Below are 21,279 nucleotides of genomic sequence, written 5' to 3' on the forward strand. Positions count from 1 at the left end.
TAATGAAACGCAGAAGAGCCCTCGACTCTCTCACACTCATATTCTCAAGTTTTGTGTCGTGCCGTCAGGCGCCTGCACTTTCAACTGTGCTGCACAGAAAAGGCCCCTTCTCAACATTCCCTTTAGAAAGCCTGCAGCCCATCTTTCTCGACCTGCCTATTTCATGTGCAAATTCTGACAACTGCATCCTGTTCATCAGTCCACTGCAGGCCTTGAGATCATTCTCTTGGCAGTAGGGGCAGCAAAGAAGAGGATATTTATTGCTTCTTCAGTATTTTTTTTTAAAAAAGGAATCTAAATCGCAGTGAGGGTGGGGGCTTCAGTGGTCTGCTAGGCCCATCCAATCTGGTTTTGCTTGAACTATAGGTAAGGGTCGTCAGGCGAAAAAGAAGACAAGGCTCCTGTACCTTTAATGGTTGTGTGGAAGAGATTTCAGCAGGTGTGGCTTGCCCCGCCATCATGGCCCATAGCCAGGAATGATAGATGGGCCAACATTTGGAGGACCAAAGGTTCCCCAACCCCTGCTTTATGGAATAACTCCTCCACGTTCCTTTTCTCCCAGGACAGCCCAACAAGGATAGCTGAAGTTTCATGTGGCAAGCTTTTTCTTGGTGTTTAAATTTTCACAGTAGGTAGTTCTGGGGCTGGGTATGTTTTTCAGAGGAAAGTGTCTGCTTTCAGATTGAAGGTGGATACCTTGGCCTTTGTGTGTAGAGATGAGGGGGTTTTCTGCCATAATGCTACAGTGTCCCTTCAACAATAGCTATCAGATGTTGTAGGCCACCTTGGATAAAATCTTGGATTTTGAAAAGCAGGTAACGGGTTTTATTGGGAGTAAAATGAAATAAATAAAACAAGTATAGAGATGCTAAAGGTACACAAGTTATTCAGGGTTCCACCCTCTTCCGCACTTGATTTGCCATTGTGAGAGGCCTGATTTAGATCAGTGCCTCAGCAGGGGAGATAGGGATGTGTGAGAAATTCAATTCCATTCATCTTTAAAGGCAACCTACCTCATTCATGGGACACGGGTAGCGCTGTGGGTTAAACCACAGAGCCTAGGACTTGCCGATCAGAAGGTTGGCGATTCGAAATCCCGCGATGGGGTGAGCTCCCGTTGCTCAGTTCCAGCTCCTGCCAATCTAGCAGTTCGAAAGCAAGTCAAAGTGCAGGTAGATAAATAGGTACCACTCTGGCGGGAAGGTAAACGGCGTTTCCGTGCGCTCTCTGGTTCACCAGAAGTGGCTTAGTCATGCTGGCCACATGACCCAGAAGCTGTATGCCGGCTCCCTCGGCTAATAAAGCAAGATGAGCACCACAACCCCAAAGTCGGTCACGACTGGACCTAATGGTCAGGGGTCCCTTTACCTCATTCATAGTTCCTTAAAAAATACACACGATACAACCAAAACACAGCCATCCTTCAAAATTTGCAGTTCTCTGAATTTTGCAATGCAGTTCTACATTGCCAAGTAATGTGTGTCAATCGGGTAAAGTGACTGTTAAAAAATAATAATCATGTTTTCACTATCATGCAAGAATACATTATTTGGGGGAAATTGCAAAAGTATGGTGAATTTTCGCAGGGACTTATTTTCTTTCTTTCTTTTTAAAAACCAAATTCTCTGATTGGCATGGGAATGTGGGGAACTGAACTTCAGACTGGAAAAATGAGAAATGGGCAGAAGCTGAAATGGACTGATTGGGACTGTGGTCCTGATTCAGATCATGGGACTTTTGCTGACAATTTGAGTTTGTTTTTTTTAGTAAAGAACAACAACCACCAAACCCTGCACTTGAGGGCACAGATACTGTGCCAGTGTTATCATCCTGTCTGACCCTTAAACAGATTAGAATAAAGTTAATCTATCCAGTGAAGATACTTTAGCCTGGGAAGGTGAGATTTGAAGAAGCAGTGCCTCTCTTCTCCAGGTCCCTGGTGAGGATGCCTGCCTCTTTCACTCTGAGGATCCTAATCTTAAAGCTGCTCCTTTAAGAACTGCCTTCCAGGTATTGCTTTTGCCAATGCCTTCCAGAGGCTCCTGTGCTTTCGGTAAATAGCTCTTAGGAAGCCTCATTCTGGGCAGTGTCCTTGTTTGACATCCTGTCCGCCTGTGTGTCATCTGCTATCTCTGCCACAGCGATTCTATAGCTATAATGTAGTGGAAGCCTGCCTGCTTTTGACACCGTCTTACTTGAGATTCTTCTAATTGCCTGTAGCAGCTCTTTCCATGCAGTGGCAGCGGCAGAGGAGGAGTGGGAAAGTGTGTGTGTTGGGGCGGTGGGAGAGAAAAACAGACTAGTAGTCTTATCTTCATCTTCACAAAGAAAGATGGCAGATTTTCAAGTACTTGGGGAAAGGCCTGGATTGAAAGCCAACCTAATTCTCACTGGAGAACTGGAGTTGATTCTCCTATACCAGCCTTCAGCAGCCTAGCACCCTCCAGATAATGGGAGTTGTAGTTGAAAACCTCTGGAGGGCACCAGATTATCAAACCTTGTCCTATACTAACCCAATTGTATTTGGAGATTTAAAGTTTGGTTAGCAATGGAAGCAAAGACATCCCTATATTTTAAGTTGTTTCTATAAGGTAGGGGAAATTGTGTTCTGTGTTGTTGACCCCAATCTTGGCCCACCCTCCTTTGCTGTGTAAATATGTGTGCCTTGCTCTGCAGTGAGCTTTACAGAAAACAATGAGTTGAATGGATGTCCTTGTGTTATCTAATCTTGGCCAAGAGCTGGGTCTTGGTCTCTACTTTTTAAGCATGGAAACAGTGGCACCCTTTCAGGGTTAGGAAGAACAGATATACAGGCCTTGTGTAAACTCAGCCTCAGAACTTTAATGTCTCCACAGGGCACGTGAGGTCTTTGCTTGCTGCAGGCTCCTTGTTTCTAGGCTAACAAGGAAACTGATTGTGCATTCTTTTGCGTACAGCGGTACCTCGGGTTACATACGCTTCGGGTTACATACGCTGCAGGTTACAGACTCCGCTAACCCAGAAATATTACCTTGGGTTAAGAACTTTGCTTCAGGATGAGAACAGAAATCGTGCTCCGGCGGCACAGCAGCAGCAGGAAGCCCCATTAGCTAAAAAGGGACTTCAGGTTAAGAACAGTTTCAGGTTAAGAACGGACCGCCGGAACGAATTAAGTACTTAACCCGAGGTACCACTGTATATCCTTCTGTTTATATAACAGAGATGAATTGGATGATGCTTTACCCTGATTGGACCTATCGTGTGTTGGGAATCACAAGCACCCCACCCCCACCTAACCAGCACACTGGACCCACCTCCACAACCCGAGCTACCAACATGGAGGGGGACATCACATTCAAACTGGCCTTGCTTGCAAAATCCAATCTGTATAGGCCAAAATGAGGAAGCTGATTACCAGATCTTTTCCTAGCCTATATGCAGTAGATTTTACATGTGGGTGGCATATTGAGGTGTTTCATCCCCACACTGACAGCTGGATGCTGCAGAGGTGAGTCAGAGTTTGGAGAGGCCAGGGGTTTTTTTATGCATTAAATGTGCATGCTGCCCTTCAGCACTGCTGTTCCCAGGACAGCTAACGGGTCAATAAAACAGGCAAACTAATATAAGACACAATTAAAATTGAGTTGTGCAGAAGAACCAGAGAGGAAAGTGTAGAGAGGCAGCTGGAGATGGTACAGAATGGCCTACAAAGGGGCAAGGCGGCTGATGGATGTTCGTGGCAGGAGCTTGGTGAATTGCAAAAGGGATTGTGAGAGAAGCCTTCAGGAGAAGGTGACCTCAGGTGGAATGCCAATAAGGAAAAAGATGGAATGCCAGTAGAACAAGAGGCATCTAGGAAGGAACATCTAATGGGGCCAACAAACGAATCCACAGAGTCTTTGACCATCTGAGAGTTGTGAAAAACACCTTTACTGGGGTAAAGGTGTTCCAGGTCCAAGAGTAAATATTGGGGAAGGTCTCATTAGATTGCCAGGATGACATGTATTATATCTCCAGAATGCTTGGTCAAAACCACAGTTATTGAAACTCAGCTGTAATGTATACCACTGATCAGGAAAGGTCCCTGCAGGGCCAAGAAAAAGGCAGCATGATTAACAAGCAAAGTCAAGGAAGTTATTAGAGGCAGTTGCTGGGCACTGTTGCACTCAAGCTCTAATTTTGGGCTTCCCGTAGGCAACATATAAGGCCACCATGAGAACAAGATGCAGAACTAAACAGGCCTTTGGTCTGATCTAGGAGGGATCCAGAATGTCCTTACATGAAGAGGTACACAATGCATGTTCATGGGAGATCGTAGGACGCGTGTTATGAAAATGTAAAGGGAGAAGAGGTCTGTTGAAGATAATTGGAGGACCAGCTGAAGAAGAAAAGCTGGAGATGGGAATAGAACAGAAGCAGGTCAGCAGAGCAGAGGAGAAGTGCACACTGGGAAATGGAACCATAAACAGAAATGTTTTTTTGTGTGTGAGTGTGACAGGGACTTACTCAATGCAGCTTGTGAAACACAGCTGATTCCGGTGCCGTGTAAACCACAGGAGGTCGGGGCTGGCTTTTTGGTTTGTTCATTAATATAATTGCTTGCTTGTGTTATCAGCAGTGAAGTGATTTCGTTCGTGCTCATTAGATTCCAGAGTGGTTGCCAGTCTGTCTCTTCTCATCTGCAGCTGAGAACTATTTATTTGAGGACGATGTGCGTTTCTCTTCCATGACTGTTTAATGGCCAGGCATTCAACCTCAGGCAGCTGAAGAGACTGCAAGTGACTCTCTGGGTTCTGCCACCTTCCAAAAGAGCTAGGAAGTCAGGGTACTCCTTGAACAGCTGGCTGTTCCTCCTGAGGCCTCTGAAGAGTAGCAGCTTGAGCCCAAGTTAATTAACATGGGAGGAGCATGTAAATTTTGTATTGTTTTTTGTAAGTCCCTTTAAAAGCTTATTTTGCAGAAAGGTGTCTAATACTGTAACGGGGGGGGGGGGGGATAAACCAAACAATGGGATCACACATGCACACTGAGGACCATTCTCATTCCTACTTCTTATTTGTCTGTGTGTACAGTCATCCCAAATTTCCTTTCTATAGGGCATTATGTGCCTGGAAAATTGTGGCTATGATATTTCGATATTTCAAAGGGGACAAAGAGTGCTATGCATGTGTGTTCTGATATATAGGTATATTCTTGCTGCAAACAGTTTTAGACAGAACTGGCACTGAGTTGGCCTTTGATAGAAGCTTTGTGTGCCTGTAATAAATAGGTAAAGGTAAAGGTACCTCTGCCCGTACGGGCCAGTCGTGTCCTACTCTAGGGTTGCGTGCTCATCTCGCTCTAGAGGCCGTGAGCCGGCGCCGTCCGAAGACACTTCCGGGTCACGTGGCCAGCGTGACAAAGCTGCAGCTGGCAAGCCAGCACCAGCGCAGCACACGGAAACGCCGTTTACCTTCCCGCTATAAAGCGGTACCTATTTATCTACTTGCACTTAAGAGTGCTTTCGAACTGCTAGGTGGGCAGGAGCTGGGACCGAACGACAGGATCTCACCCCGCCACGGGGATTCGAACCGCCAACCATACGATCAGCAAGTCCTAGGCACTGAGGTTTTACCCACAGCGCCACCTGTGTCCCCCTGTAATAAATATATACATATATATATATATACAACCTATGACTTGGGCCATTTTGTCATGGTGCTGGCCCTGCTTTCAGCTCCAGCAGTAATAGTTTCTTCGCCACACACACAAAATAAACCTCAGCTCCAGCCAATCAGCATTTATGCTTCCAATAAAACCCAGCATTCTGGATCAAGAGCCATCAATACGATGTCATACAGCCACAGCCAGATTATAGCATTAGCAGAGGAAATGGGGCCTCGTGTATTCCTTGAGAGGCTGCTAAAATAGGATGAGGTTTCTGTGGTGCCATTTGCGTTCCGTCTCAAAACAGATCGGCAGAGTTATAGGCTTCAAAGGGTGCCATGCTGAAGAAAGCAAATATTGGCCATTGTGGGCTTTAGCAGGGGGAGGCCGTAAATGTTAGGTGGCTGCTTTAAATAGAGGGTATCCTGCCTTGGGGCAGGAGTTGAACTGTCTGGCTCATAGGCTTGGTTCAGATGCTATAATGTTTTCCATACTGAGTCTTCTAAACACCCATCAGTGTGGTCATTCTGAGTCAGACATTGCTTCCTCCATGCGACCACTTCCACTGGGATGCTCAGCAGGGATAACTTTGCAGGTTCCAAACTGGACCACAAACATCCATCCCATGTGTCTGGCACAAAGTTGGGCTTTGGAAAAACCTCCGCTTTTATTTTTACTTCCAAAAATATATTTCTAGTTCTTAGGGCAGCAGGTAGTTAAAAAAAGAGAAAAAGATCAGAAGCCAGACATTGTTTGAGCAGATTGATTCTTTTGATACTTTGTATATCCCTGCATCCATCTTGGTTGATTTGTCCCCATTTATCCACTGCTTTTTTTTAAGTCCCCAGCTTGGAACACCGATTTAGACCAAGGTTTGGCATGGAATAGAACATCAGAAAATTGCCCTCGGTTAGATCCTGTTGCATTGCGCGGACATGTCAGCTTGCTGGAAATTGCAGCCATTGTGAATGAAACCAAATCAAAATGTTGCTTCTCCTGAGTTCTGCGGTGCCAGGGTCAATTTTCCTTTTCCTTTGGAGAGAGTTTGCTAACTTGTGTTAAAAAAATCATCTATGTTATCTAGTTCCTAACCTGACTTCTTCACTATATGAATGATTGTGAGATGAAGTCCTAGTTTGACAGGCTCCTCGCTGTCACGGACTAACACCCAATTTCATGACTTGCCAGTCACCCATTATTTCACTGCTACAGAGACTTCTGTCTCTATGGAGGCAGATTTAGCTTGGCAAATCACCTTTTATTAGATCTTAATGGCTAATGTCCACTAGAAAATGACAACCATTGCTGGCTTTTCATTATTGTCGTTCTCGCAGGCACAGGCTGTAATCTGAGCAGGCAGACTGGTCCAAATTAGGTTTCCTGTTAGAGAAGGGGCACACACAGGCCTGAATTCACATGGGAGCTAAAACTGAATCCAGAGACATGAGCCTGAGAAAGTTAAATCACAGCATTCTGTATTTTAGGAGAATGAGTGTACAGTCGTACCACAGAAGTCGAACGCCTTGTGAGTCAAATGTTTTGGCTCCCAAACACCACAAACCCAGAAGTGAGTGTTCTGGTTTGTGAATGTTCTTTGGAACCTGAACGCCCGACACGGGTTCCATGGGTTTTGATTGGCTGCAGGAGCTTCCTGCAGCCAATCGGAAGCCGCACCTTGGCTTCCAAACTTTTTGAAAGTTGAACAGACTTCCAGAACAGATTCCATTCGACTTCTGAGGTACAACCGTATTACCGTTTTCAGTTCTCAACTAAACAATGTGCATAGATGCAGTTACCAAAAATGTTTGAAAATGCGCACACTCCACCATCCGTGCCCATGTTGGCTGGAACTGCTGGACATTGTAGGCAGAAGGATTTGGAAAATATCAAGGTGGGGGAAGGTTGTTTGGACCGTGTCCCAGGTATTTTAGCTCTTCAATGATAAATACCTGAACCTATTCTACAAGCCCCATTTCTGCTCTTCCTGATACTTTACTGCAAAACTGATCACTGTCCAGTTTGTTTATAGTTCTGAAAATAAAATAAAATAAAATCATAACAAGTTGTTGATCAACTTATCATGATCACTTTGATCTGGAGGTGGTAAAAAACAAATCAGATATGTATGCAATTTTGTTGCATTTGAAATTTATTTATTTATTAAATTTTTATACTGCCCTTCATCTGAGGATCACGGGGTTGCGTACAATATAAAAACACATAAATGCATACCATAGTAACAAACAAAACAACAACCCCCACTATTGAATCAATAATGCTTGAATGGCTATTAAAAATTCTGCAAAACCTTTGGCCCAAGTGTGAAATGTATGTCACTTCAGGTGGGTGGGAGCTCGCATGCCTCCCCATGCTCCTCCACATTGGGAGTGCTTGAGAAAATACTTTCCTGTGAATTCCAAGGCAAACTGGCATGATCGCCACCTCCTAATCTGCAGACTGAAGCACAATTATCCTTTGGATTTCTCATTTGTCTGAATTTCGCAATACAGTTCTCCATTCAAAAAAATACGCAGGCATGTGTTTAACATCCTAACACGGATATTTTAGGATAAATTAAGTTTGGAACTAATACATTGAGATAGACAAGTATTTAAATATTATTTTCTGTTTGGATTTTTTTTAAATGCAGTTTAATGCAGGAACAGAACTTACGATGCAAAATTTGCATGGACTAGAAATTGCCAGAACCAATCATCCCTGTCTCCATACCAAAAAAATAAAACCAGTCCTCACTTTCAGAAAGCTAATATGTCAAGGAGAAGGCTAGGTTGGAAAAACACTTTCTCATATCTAGTTTTCAGGGATGGGGAAACCGTGGACCTCCCAATGTTGTTGGACTCCAGCTCTCATCATCCTCTAGCCCAAATGGCCAGTGGTCTGGAAGGATGGTATGTTGTTGTCCAGTAGCATTTGGAGAGCCACAGATTCCTTGTGCCACCCTATCAGAACAGATGGTCAAGTAATGCAGAGATGTACCCACAGACTGCAATACAAGGATGCTCTTCTCTCTCTTGGACTAGGATCTACCATCCTCATATTTTCATTGTTTTCTTTTTGTTGCTTTTGCCAAGTTATCTGGCCCAATGCATTACGGGACATCTGGCATCTCTAGGTTTGTTCTTCCCATTCTCCACCCCTTCCTTCTCCACCCCACACTTCCACCTCTGATTTATTATTATTAAGTGCTGATGGGAAGGACATCATGTGTGCTGGGGGAGAGGATGCAAGCACCAGATAGGGCTTGTATGTAAGAATGTGTCTGTCATCAGGCTTGTCTTTCCTCCTCTTCCTTCTGGGACACTTACCCGTTTTAATTTTGACTCGTGTAAGTGAAGCTGGGTAGGCAGGCAGATAACGGGAAGCATCAAGAGTGGCAGGCACTGAGTCAGCAGCGCCTTGGATAAATGCAGACAGATGGCTTAGCGATGCTCCGAGATTCAAATGGGAAGCCTGGCCTTCTCGTTTAAAAATAATAATTGCAAAACATGGGGTGGGTGTTCATTTAATCAAAGAAGTGTTCTCTAATTAGTTCATACCTGCTTCCCCCTTATCTGTATCCGAGATGAAAAAATGTTCAGCCTTGCTCTTTGTTAATGTTGCATCGTAGATGCAACCCCACCCATCATGGACAGCTGCTAACTTGCCATGTCAAATTAAGATGCCCGTGCACCCTCTGCTAGTATAGTGAAACATACTCGGAGTCGAGAGTGGATTTCATGCCCTTTATTCAGCTCATAGTGGTGAGGAGGAATGGAATTCCCCCCCCCCCCCCAGAATGTCTGCTTTATATACATTATTTACACAATGGGCCCCACATGATTGGCTAATTCTGGGATTCTCCTGTAGGCCAATAAGGTTGCGGATTCACTTCCACCTGGAGCTGGATTGGGTAGCTCCTGTGGACCAATCAGACTGCTGCATTCTGGATCCTATTGTTCTAGGACCAATCAGTCTGCTGCATTCTGAAGCCTATTGTTCTAGGACCGAGCAAACTGCTGCATTTTGGATCCTATTCAACTCAGTACATAACATATAGCATGCAGATTTCATGGAGCAGCAGTAAACTCATGCAGAACACAATTAAAATGTTGGTGTGTTTAGTGGGAAGGGCATGTGACATATACCTTGCAATTGCTCTGTGATGCTAAGAAGCTCTTGGGATGGAACCCTAGATAAAAGGTTTGGATGTTTCTGCACCAGTTTATGCCACGAGGTAGATATCCATTCTATTCCCCCACAATTCTGCCACCTCTCTCCTGTATCCTTGCAATATACAGTTGCAATATTTGAAATGGGAATCTGCACCCTTTAGTAAATCCCTTGGACCAGACTTGTGTGGTTTTGGTAGCGTGAAACGGTCCCTTCTGGGAGGTGTAGCTACTGATGCAATGTGGAGTAACGATGGGCAGAAGCCAGCCTGGCAGCCTGGTTTTCTTCCCTTGGTGCAGGCAATATCTGCAACAGTAACGTAAAAGGCTCCAAATGCAGGCATTGGCCAGTGAGACCGGTTGCAGCAAACAGGCAGCTTTGCTTCCCCTTTTACTGTGTGTATTTTATTTTATGTTACTTCAGTCTCTGCTGAAGGTATGGCTATGTATCTCCTCATCACGTAGGTTTCCAAATGCTGGCTTCATTACCATGGGCTGGAAAGCCTTTTAACATTCAAACTGCCAAGGAAAAGCAAAACCTTGATTGTGCCCAAACTGTCCAGGAATCTGCTGGCTTCTCAGTCCTTGGCTTTGGAGTATGTTGTTCTGCCTTTATGAAACTGAAAGGCTGGTTCCAGGATTCTTATTATTAGGGAGAGAGGACATTTATTTATCCCTTCCAGGTGCCCCAGCACCCTTCCTCACCTTTGCATCACACTCCTACAATCTCCCAGTTTCCCGGTGGGATGGGAGAAATCTCACCCCATTTCCCCTGTTCTCTTTGCACTCCTAAGGGAGTTGGAGGAAGGTTACTTTCATGTTATGCTAGGCTCCTGAGAAGGCCAGAGCAGGGCTGCTTTTGTTTTTCCTGGTAACCTTGTGCGTAGTGTGAAAATAGCAACCTCGCCAGCTTGATGGGCCCTTCAGAAACCTCTTAACTCACGTTTCCCAAGCTGTGATTGCTGCCATTATGTTATATTACAGTAGCCAGCGCTACTTCGTGTTTTATAAGCTTGGAAGCATTTAAGCATCAGAGTGTACAAAACCTGATTGAGAACAAGGGTGAGTGGGTGGGTGTGCAGAAGAATTATTGGGCACAAGTGCAACATGGTCATGCCATCATGTTCATTCCTTGCAATGACATGGATGAAAGCCAGAGCCTGCATTTCCTGTCCTCAGTCACTCTCTGGAGTGTCATTCCACAGAGCTGGCATAGATTTGAGCCCAGCAGGCATGGGGTTCCAAAAGCTTCATTACCTACAGTGCACCTCTAGGAAGTAAAAGGGCTCCTGCAGTTTTATGTACAGAGTGCTCTATTAAAGAACACTATTACAGCCCCCGGCGGGGTGGTGGCGATGGATGGTGGAAGATGCATTTTGAATGGCTGATCGGTACCGGCAGGAACTTGCTGCTCTTGTATTTGCACGTGGAGATTATTTGGTGCTATGGTTCAAGGACAGGTGTGTTTAATAATTCCACAGGAGTCCGTGGCAGTGGTGATGCATGGCACTTCCATACTTGCTAGAACTCCTGCACATTGTGGTGGTGGCGGTGCCATACCTTTCAGGGCATAATTCATCTTAAGTTCCTTGAAGAATGGATTGGTATGTGTGTGTGTTTCACAAGCAGTTCAAATCCATGTGGGATAGCCTTATCCTCCATGAGCACACACTGGAGAATCTTATGTGAACTGGATTATAGTTTCACATTGAGGCTACACAGTAGCTGTGTCCCATAAAATGAATATCTGGGGGGTTGTTATCTGCTTCTGGTGCTGCCCCATATTGAATGACACCCCTTTCCCCAAACACCCTGTGCTGCAATATACAAATGGAGATGACATTTTTCATGGTGCAGTGATAGGGTGTGTGTGTGTATATATACACACTTGTCTTGTTGGCACGTGCTTCTCTTTTGCAGCTGGGGATGCTGTCTGCAAGTTCCTGGTTCTCACTGCCTAATTTCTCCCAGGAATATCACTGTCTTCCCTCCCCTTCCCAATCCACAGCGGAGATTATTTATTATCATCATCATCATCATCATCATCATCACAATCCTCATTGTGGTTGCTGTCATTTCACATTGTGGCAATATCCGTTGCAGCTCTTTTCGAAAAGTCCAAGTGAAAATGTGTTTCATAAAAGCTCAGGGAAAAAGCTACTTTAAAAGAAGAAATAGTTTCACAGATACCAGAAATAGTTTAGGGAATACTGAAAAAGAATCGACAGAGGAAAAGTGTAGGGTATTTTGAAAGAAAAAAGGTGTATGTGTTGTTGTTGTTGTTTTCCTGAAGGAAAACTCAAGAGAGCAATAACAGTGCAATACTAACCATGTTTTACTCAGAAGTAAATCCTGTTTAATTCAGTTGGGTTCAACCTGAAGTAAATTGGGGTTAGGATTGCAGCCGGACCCAGGGTTATTGATACTGGTTAAAGAGGCATGTTTCTTTTGCAGGCTAGGAATAGAGGCAGTCATTTGGAAAATCACCAATTAAAACACACCAGCTTGCTCTGTCTAAAATAATAATAAAATGGGGCAAGCAGGCAGGGGTATCCCTTTACTGCTTGGATTAGGAAGTAATCCAGTGGCACAAGCACTGCCTGGAGTCAGATCCTGTTTGTAAGTGTTAATAATACATGGTGAAAGCATAGACGCCACGTATCGCCCAGCTGCTCCCAGGGAGGGCGAGAAGGAGGGGAGGGGAGAGTCGCCTGCCGCGAATGCATCCTGAACAATTTGAGGAAACTCCCAGAGGAAACTTAGCAGGATCCAGGCAACGCAGTGTGACAGCAGTGGGAGCGGAGGGGATGGTGGGGAGAGATCTGCAAGGTTTCCCACCAAACAGGGGAGAATCGGAGGATGTGACTGGCTCCTAGTGAATGGGCATGGGAGGGGAGGCAAGGGGTCAGGTTTTCAATGTCGATTTCCTTTCCTTTTGAAACGTTTGGGTTTTCTCATCCGCTTCCTCTGTCTTGCAAACAAACAGAAAACATCAATAACAGCAAGGCATGAGATTTCCAGTGGCAGGTGCAACTGGGCTCTCTCAGAAACCAGCTTTTTCGGCAGAATGTATGGGGTAGCCAAGAGAAGGGGATGAAGCCAGCCCCAGAGTCAGGGGTGTGTGCGTGTGTATAACTCTGAGTGCCCGGAGGGGCAGGTGGGTGAGAAGCAGGATAAGCTTTCTGCTGTTTAGAATATGCTGCTGTTCAGAAAATTTCTAAGGAACAATGGTATAACATGGGAAACACAGTAATTCCAGGAAAAGTAATGCACATGTTTATAGATGCACAGTAATTCGGTCAATGTATTGCTCCTGGATTGGTGGACTCTCTTTCCTTGGAGGCTTGTAAGCAGCGGTTGAATGACCATCTGTCATGTAGTTGAGATTCCTGCATTGCAGGGGGGTGGACTAGAGGACCCTGGGGGTCCCTTCCAACTCTACAGTTCTTGGGACTCCCATCACCTGTCACTTTTGGCTATTGGGTGTTCTGGCTGGAGCTGATGGACGTTGGAGACCAAGAGAATTGAGAAGGCCACAGATTAACCCCCCCTGTTTCAGTCGGAGGGTGGTCCAGGGCATCCATGATTCAACAGCTTGGGGGGTGGGCCTCGGGGTCATACGTTCTTCCCTCTCTCACATATTAATCTCTCCCCATCCTTTTCCCTGCAGCCTTAAGCGTGATTAAAGATTACATCTGCACCAATTTTAGCCGTGGTTTACATTATGTCTCCTGGAACTCGTGGGATTAACGTGGCTGCCTCCTGATTCATTTTAGTTTTTTAAAAATATCATATATATATATATATATATGCGCGAAAGAAAATAGTCTGCTAGTACATGTGATGTAGACTAAATATTAACATTGTCAGCATATTATAATGTAACAGCTAGCTTTTAATTCCTAAATGATCGTCTGGGAGTGTTGCACCTACATCAGGGAAGATGGGGGGTCACCTTGACATTGTGGGTTTGCTTTTTAAATGCTTAGTTTTCAGAAGCCTGTATTGTCGTTTAAACTAGAACTGTGCCAACTGTGCTGAATTCTGTGTCTTTTTAATATTCGAACTCCATGAGTCAACCTTGAACTTTGAATCATTCCAATTTCAGCTGAGTTTCCCTCTTAGCTTGTTTGAGGCTCGCCAACACTGAATACCAGTTAAGTCATGGGTCAGCAAGCTAAGGCCCAGGGGCCGGATCTGGTCCAATTGCCTTCTGGATCTGGCTTATGGACAGTCCGGGTAGATCGGCGTGGATCTGATTCTGATCGTTCGGGCTGCGCCATTCCCCCCCCCCAAACACACACACACATACACCGCAACGGTGCCTTTTCCCTCCCTCCTCCTGACTTCTCCCCACCCTGCCTAGAGGAGGAAGGGGGCTGGGCTTTGTTGGTGCCAGCCCCTCTCCGGAGCCCTTTTGCGTGCCGCTCATCGTCCCCCGCCACCGCCGCCAGCCCCTGCCGCTCACAAAACACAGGAGCCACAGTTGGCTGAGCACCCCTCTCAAGCGGCCACCATTTAAAGCAGCCCCTCTCTGGAGCCCTTTTAAGGCAGCCTCCCTCTGAAGCTCATTGTCCCTCGTTCATCCCCCCCAAAAAATATAGTCTGCCCCTCCCACAAGGTGGCCCCTGCTGAAAAAATTAGCCGACCCCTGGGTTAAATCATTCAGCATAAGTCATCCTCAAAGATTGTTACTAAATGTTTACAGGTAGGCCTGAAAAAATGTCCACTAGGAATAGCACCTCAGGAGGTTTAGCACCTGCCAAGCAGTTTTCTTTCTTTCTTCCTTTCTTCCTTTCTTCCTTTCTTGGCATGTAAATCCATCAGAATGGATTGATCCCATTGACCAGTTATGAAGGGCTGAGAAACAAGGGAGGAGATGGGAGGTGCAGCATGAAACTCTGCAAAAGCATTTGTTATGTACTGGACAATCTTCTCTGTTTAACAATATGTAGGAAGAATGCTGCATCATCACTGTCACATTTATGCCCCTTTCGGGGCCTGTTCACACAACAGTTAGGCACATGGTAACCACAGGATAAAATCTGGAAGAGCCTGTGGTGAGCTGGTCGTGTGCATCCACCCAGAATGATATGAAGACTAGAATGTTTCGTCTGGCAGGGTAAACATTGATTATTTTTTTCAAGCACTGGGTGAAATGTGCTGAAAGTCAGATCCTGTGCATGGCAATGCATGCAAACCGATTATTCTGTTATATGTCAGCATCAGGTGGGATGAAATAACTCAGTCGCTTCAGATGAGCAGACTCGCCCGTCCTCTAGGGGAGCTGCATCTCTGCGTGAGTTGCTGATCTGGACTGCACACCTTCAATTCAGGAGATAGCTCTGGAACAGCAATGCGTACATAAGCATAAGGGGTTGCTTCTCTGATGGAGGATAATTTCTTTCCCCTGTGTGTCCTAAAAGTAAAACCTGCAAGAGCGAAGTGTGCCTCTGTTGTTAATTTTGGAAAGGGGTGGGGAAGTACGCCTTGGCTGAAAGAGGTTTAGGAAACACTGTGTTAGAGGTAGCTGTTAAAATCAGCAGAGCTAGCAGACTGTCGTGCTGCCCAGTGTCACGTGTTCCATTTATTCCACACCAGAGAGCCGGGCTGCAGAAGAGCACCTACAGGGATAAACCTTCTTTTGCTATCAGTGCAGTTGCTCATGTTATCAATAGTGGTGGTGGAGGAAATATAGAATTGCTGTGATTTATTGATGTCTTTTATTCCCCACTGGTGCCATCCAGATGTATATTTATGTTATAATGGGCAAGCTGCACAGAGCCATGAGGAGATAATTCCCATCAAGGCGTGTTGGATGACAGCAGAAAACATGAAAGGTAAAAGTGGGAGGGAGGAAGGGATGTAGCTGGGAAAGTGAAGAGGAGATGAAAAGGGATTGGAGTTCCCTTCTGCCCCCAAACACTGCAACTTTATTCTAAAACCATGAAGTCAGGATTGAATGGCAGGTTCATACACTTCCTATTATTATTATTATTATTATTATTATTATTATTATTCCGTCCATCTGACTGGGTTGCCCCAGCCACTCTGGGTGGCTTCCAACAGATAACAACATTAAGCACAATAAAACATCAAACACTAATTCTCTATACATGGCTGACTTCAGGTATGTTTTTTTTAAAAAAACATTTTGAGGTGTAAGCAGTATATAAATTTAATAACAATGACAAGTAACATTCTGAGTCTAACCTAGCTTGCGGAACACTTAGGCTAAAATCTGTTAACTTTTGTGAGCTCCTTGGAGGTAGGATGCATTCCTTTATCACAATTATTAGCTCCCAGTGTGTCAATATGGAACTATAGAGGAATATTTTCACTAGATTAACCCACAGAGTCATTCGCTGTTCTGAGAGAGGGTGCCGGGGTTCTTGCTCCTCGCTATCACACATTGACTTTGGTCCTGTGATTCTGGAGTCTAAACCACAGCTTCCCATTACATCCAAAGTGGGGAATTGCAGATTAATGTCAGTTGACTAACCAGTCTCTGAAAGCACAGTTTGATCCTGGTTTGTAAACCCAACATGAAGCCACCGTTCCCTATTTTGGGTGCTATAGGGAACTGTAGACATAAGAAGAGCTCTGCTGGATCAGACATCAGCACATCTAGTCCCATGTCCTGTTCTCACAGATGCCTGAGGGAAGTCTGCAAGCTGGACCTGAGAGCAACAGCTCTCTCCTCACTTAAGATTCTCAGCAGCTGGTCCTCAGAAAGTGGAGGTAGAACATAGCCATTGTGACTGGTAGCCACTGATAACCCATCTTCCATGAATTCATCCTTAAAACCATCCAGGTTGGTATACACTGATCCTTACAGGTGAATAGGGGACCATGCCCCTCCACCAACCACAGAGGGTGGCACTGCCTGTCAGCTTCCCCTCCTTAGTCTCAATGTCACCCTTGCAGAACTCGGCAGGGTAGAAGATGGGGACAAAATTAAATTAGTTGGTTCTGCCATTTGTTGACTCTGACCAACTGCTGTTGGCCTCCCTGACTTCTGCCCTGCCGTCCTAATGGACACTAGCTACATCTAACTATACCTCCCTGACCACCGGCCATGTGAACTGGGGCTGATGGGAATTGTAGGCCACAACATATGGAGGACACAAGGTTTGCAACATCTGGTGTAGTTGATACTGAGATACGTGGATTTGCGATCTGATTCATGTTCCTAATGTGGCCAAAAAAAAAGTGCTTGTGTAATTTCAACACGTGAAGAAAGCACAAGAAAATACAAGGTATTAAACCTGTATGTTATACAGATGGATGCACCAACAAGCTGGGATCAGCCAAGAAAAAAAGTCCTTTGGGGATTGCTCAAAACTGCTGTATCTTGTTTGCTCATCAGAGGAAAGCATTTTACTTGCTTGGTAAAAAGAAATCACATGCTGATTTCTAGTTTCCGTTCTCCCCACCCCACCCCCGCAAATCTTTGGGGAAACCTATATTTGAGTTCTTCAGTTTATTGTGTTGTCCTTCAATGTAGCTTGGAAGTCCTGGAACAATGAAGGTCAAAGCTGTAGGTAGGAGGAGGGGGGGGGGATCCCCAGTTGGATATTATTTTGGCTTGGCACATAGAAGCTTGGAAGGACAAAGTTGCAAGGTGAAGTCGATTCCAGTCCAAAGAAGACTTTTTTTAAGTAGCGGCAAGACCATTATATGGTCTCTCGGCTATGCAGTCATCTTCCGATTCCTGCCAAGATTCCTCTCAAGAGTCTTGCTAGGGATGCCGTTTGCCAATTCTTGTGTCTCATAGAACCTAGCATGTCACTTCAAGATGTTAAGCAGTAGGCACTGGGAATATATGCTTGGAGGCACTTCAGTGCCTATGGATGGCAGCAAGGCTGGAGAGTTTATAAGACCAGCATATTTTATCCAGTTCCACAGCTGTCAGGGCTAGCTTGCCTATGAGGCAAGGTGAGGCAATTGACTTGGGCGGCAGGATCCATAGAGTCAGCAGATCCAGCTTCCAAGGAATGCATTGCCTGCTGCTGCTGCCGGAGGGGTACCTATTTATCTACTTGCACTTTGATGTGCTTTCGAACTGCTAGGTTAGCAGGAGCAGGGACTGAGCAACGGGAGCTCCCCTTGTCGCGGGGATTTGAACCGCCGACCTTCTGATCGGCAAGTCCTAGGCTCTGTGGTTTAACCCACAGCGCCACCCGCATCCCTATCTGGTAAGCTTACCTGGCAGTAAATCAGGGTTGGCTGACCAGATCTTAGGCTACAGTTGCTGCTCATCGTTGGTGATGCTGGCTGGGGCTGCTGGGAGTTTGAAACTGGAGGGCTACAAGTTAGCCAGCCCTTCTCTAAAAGCACCCACTCTAGGTTTGTGGGAATTGTTCCTACTGCTGCAGGACATTCACAGACACAATCTTCAGGAATTCAGAGCAACTGGGTGAATGGGAGAACGGGGGTGAGGCCACTTGCATGTCTCCATACTGCTTTCTAGGGTGATGATAGCTCAGTGAATAGATCCTGAGACTTAATCTCAAGGTTGTGGGTTCGAGCCCCACATAGGGCAAAAAGATTACCGCATTGCAGGGGGTTGGACTAGATGAACTTCATGGTCCCTTCCAACTCTACAATTCTGCTGAAACCCCAGAAACCAGCAGGATAGTGGAGTAAGATTTCCCATGATTGAAGCAGGGCTTTAGTGCCAGTTCAAGTAAACAGTAAAAATTGCAAAATAAACCATGCAAATAAAACCAAGTTTGCTTCAGATTTGCACAATATATAAAAGTCATGCAATTCAGGTTTCTTGGAGGAATTTTAATTGCCATGGTACAGGGTTTCTGTTGGGGTTTTGGTCAATACCGTTATAGAGTTTTTCTGACTCTAATAAGATGATTGCGCCAGTAATCATGCCCTGCTGTAGGATCCCTGTTTTGGTTGCCCACAGATATTCAAATCATGCTTAGTTGATCACATCAGTTGGACAGTGCTTCCTGTTTAATCAGTGCTACGGATTGGTAAATGTTTATGCCTAGACTGCTTCAAAAGCAAAGGCAAATGAAAGGAAGCGGTGGTATCATATAGCACTGCTTGGTATTGGCAGAGTGGAATCCTTTGCTTTGTCTGTTCAAAAGTAAAACCAGTTTGAGTTTAATGGGGACTTGCCTCTGAGTAGACATGGTTAGGAGTTGCAATGTTAATCTCTCTGTCCACTTTGATTGCTTTGTAGGTGAGGATCAAGAGAGATGTATACTCTATAAAGCAGAATGTCTATCCCTTTCCCTCTTTGGCCATTCATGACCACATTGCATTCTTTATTATGAGTGTGAAAGGTACAGGTGTAAGTTATTTCTGGGAGCAACCCCCTATCCCGGTATCTTTAAAGCCCCATGACTTCATGTTGATGTTTGGCAGAAGAACGTCATTGGAAAGTTGGCTAGAACTACAGCAATGGTGGGGGGGGGGGGATGCAGAGGTACTTCTTTGCTACTGGAGAGGTTAATAGCTAATGGCTTGCTGGGGAGGGGGAAGGTGAGATAAAAGGGCACAGCGGATGATACGTAATCAATATACCCCTTTCATTAACACAAAAGGCTCTCAGACAGCCACTGCTTATTCTTCCTGCCCAGGATGAAATCAAAACAAGGTCAGACTCTAGGCTTAAATTGGTCACATGTAGGAGAAAGACCTTTCACTGTTTGAGAGCTGGATATTGCAATCCCTTCGCTTTTGGTTCCCGAGCCAGACTTTCTTACATCTGCCTTTTTTTCTGGACACACCTGCTCATGTGTCTTACTTGCACCAACAAGAATTGTTTATTCTCATATTAAACTCTTTTTTTTTTGCCCCAAGCTATCTGTATATGTACAACATTTCAAACTTCCCATGCTGAGAAACTTTGTGAGCAAACCCTGTATGTGGGAGAAGTAAACCACAACGTCACATGAAAGTTTATTTTTATGTTAGCAGACCGCCATAACAACCCAGCCGGAAAAACCAGCCTGAAGAGCATAAGATAAAATGCTGAAGAGCATAAGATAAAACAGAGTTAATAAAAAAAAATATCAACAGTATATGTTTGCTTCCATAAAAGCATTTACAGCTGTATGCTCATTGCATAACTTTCCTGCACTGGATATCAGTGATTTACTCTTACACATCACATGGGAAATAAATGAAAAAGTTAAGCAAACAAACACACACACACACACACACACACACAAAATCTAATAATTCCTTAATTGTGTTTACATCTTTTCCACCAGGAACTGCTTGTTGTGGGTTTTTTTTTTTCCAAAAAGCAAAGTAGATCCTGTAAGAAAAGTCCACCTTTTCCTGGTTTATATAGTCTGGACCAGTGTTTTTCAACCTTGGGTATCCAGATGTTGTTGGGCTACTACTCCCATCATCCCCAGCCATCTTAGCTAGTTGTCAGTGAAGATAGGAATTGTAGCCTCAGCAGCTTCTGGGGATTGAAGTTAAAGAACACTGAGGGTCGAAAACCACACTTTGTAAGAGTTCGGGAGCTGTAGGTATTCCTTTGACTAGCTCTGTAGAAATCTGAAAAGAAGACTCTGCAGCTCCATCGTCTCCCCAACTTCTGTATGTTTTTGACCAGGTAATCCTGGTGCCAACTTGCTCCAATTTCACCTTGACCAGGGATGCTGACTCATAGGGCCATCTTGAACAGCTCAGCTTATAATTTAGATAAATGACCTCTGCAAGACTTGTCTCCCTACCTTTGTACATTTCCCGTTACTACTGGGTTTTGAAAGCCAGGATCAATCTCATCAAGCTACCTTGTTTTTTTCCTGTTTCCCTATTTTTATTTTGTTTCTAAAACCTCGGACACGGATGCTTGCTAGACCGACTTGTTTAGAAAAGCTGGAACGTCAAGGAGGAGAGGGAGTCAGAGGAGAGATCTCTGGGCAGCGTTCGTGTCTGCCTTCTTTACTGTGTACCGAGAACTGCACAAATGTTCTGTGCTGATTAATAACAGCAGTAGTATTTCTGCCATGTTTATTACTCTTGTTCCGTATGGGCATTCAAGGCAGCTGGAGAGTTTTACAACATGCTTGGAATCCAAGCTTAATCTACTGTCTTACGATGGCTACTATTACAGAGAAATATTTGGCTGCAGCCCCCACGCTGTTTAATCTGGAGCAGACCAAGTTCCTACAATTCAGCAGGACAATGCTGCAGTGAAAGGGATTAAGCCGTGGTGTGTTTTATTTAACTACTGTTTGGGCTGTTCACGTAAGAAGAGGCTGTTCTTGCTCATCACATAGAAAAAGCTTTTAACTGTGTTACTGTGCATATGTAAATATGAATACTACCTCCTTTTGCAAGTCATGGTTTCCATCTCCTCTCAGCTGCCTGTAATTATTGCTCTCTCTCTCTCTCCCTCGATTCTATAAGAGTGGCATCATGGGAGAAGCCTTGGCAGGAAGCAGAATTCCCTCCCCTGTGTGTTGCATTTGACTTACAATTTACCTGAAGGCACACCTGA

The 21,279-nt window shown here is 44.9% G+C and overlaps 1 protein-coding gene and 1 long non-coding RNA gene across 3 annotated transcripts in view; one reads left to right on the forward strand and one right to left on the reverse strand.

Annotated features, from left to right (window-relative positions):
- Positions 1-3,056, reverse strand: part of LOC310678116 — a 463,560-nt gene extending 460,504 nt beyond the window's left edge. Inside the window, exon 1 of the long non-coding RNA XR_014511618.1 lies at positions 2,943-3,056. This is a non-coding gene — a long non-coding RNA (uncharacterized lncRNA). The remainder of the gene's footprint in view (positions 1-2,942) is intronic.
- Positions 1-21,279, forward strand: part of UNC5B (unc-5 netrin receptor B) — a 164,036-nt gene that overhangs the window by 60,912 nt on the left and 81,845 nt on the right. The gene's annotated exons all lie outside the window — the stretch shown is intronic.

This window comes from Podarcis tiliguerta, assembly GCF_965153285.1.
Source record: "Podarcis tiliguerta genome assembly, chromosome: 5".
Taxonomy (NCBI): Eukaryota; Metazoa; Chordata; class Lepidosauria; order Squamata; family Lacertidae; genus Podarcis; species Podarcis tiliguerta.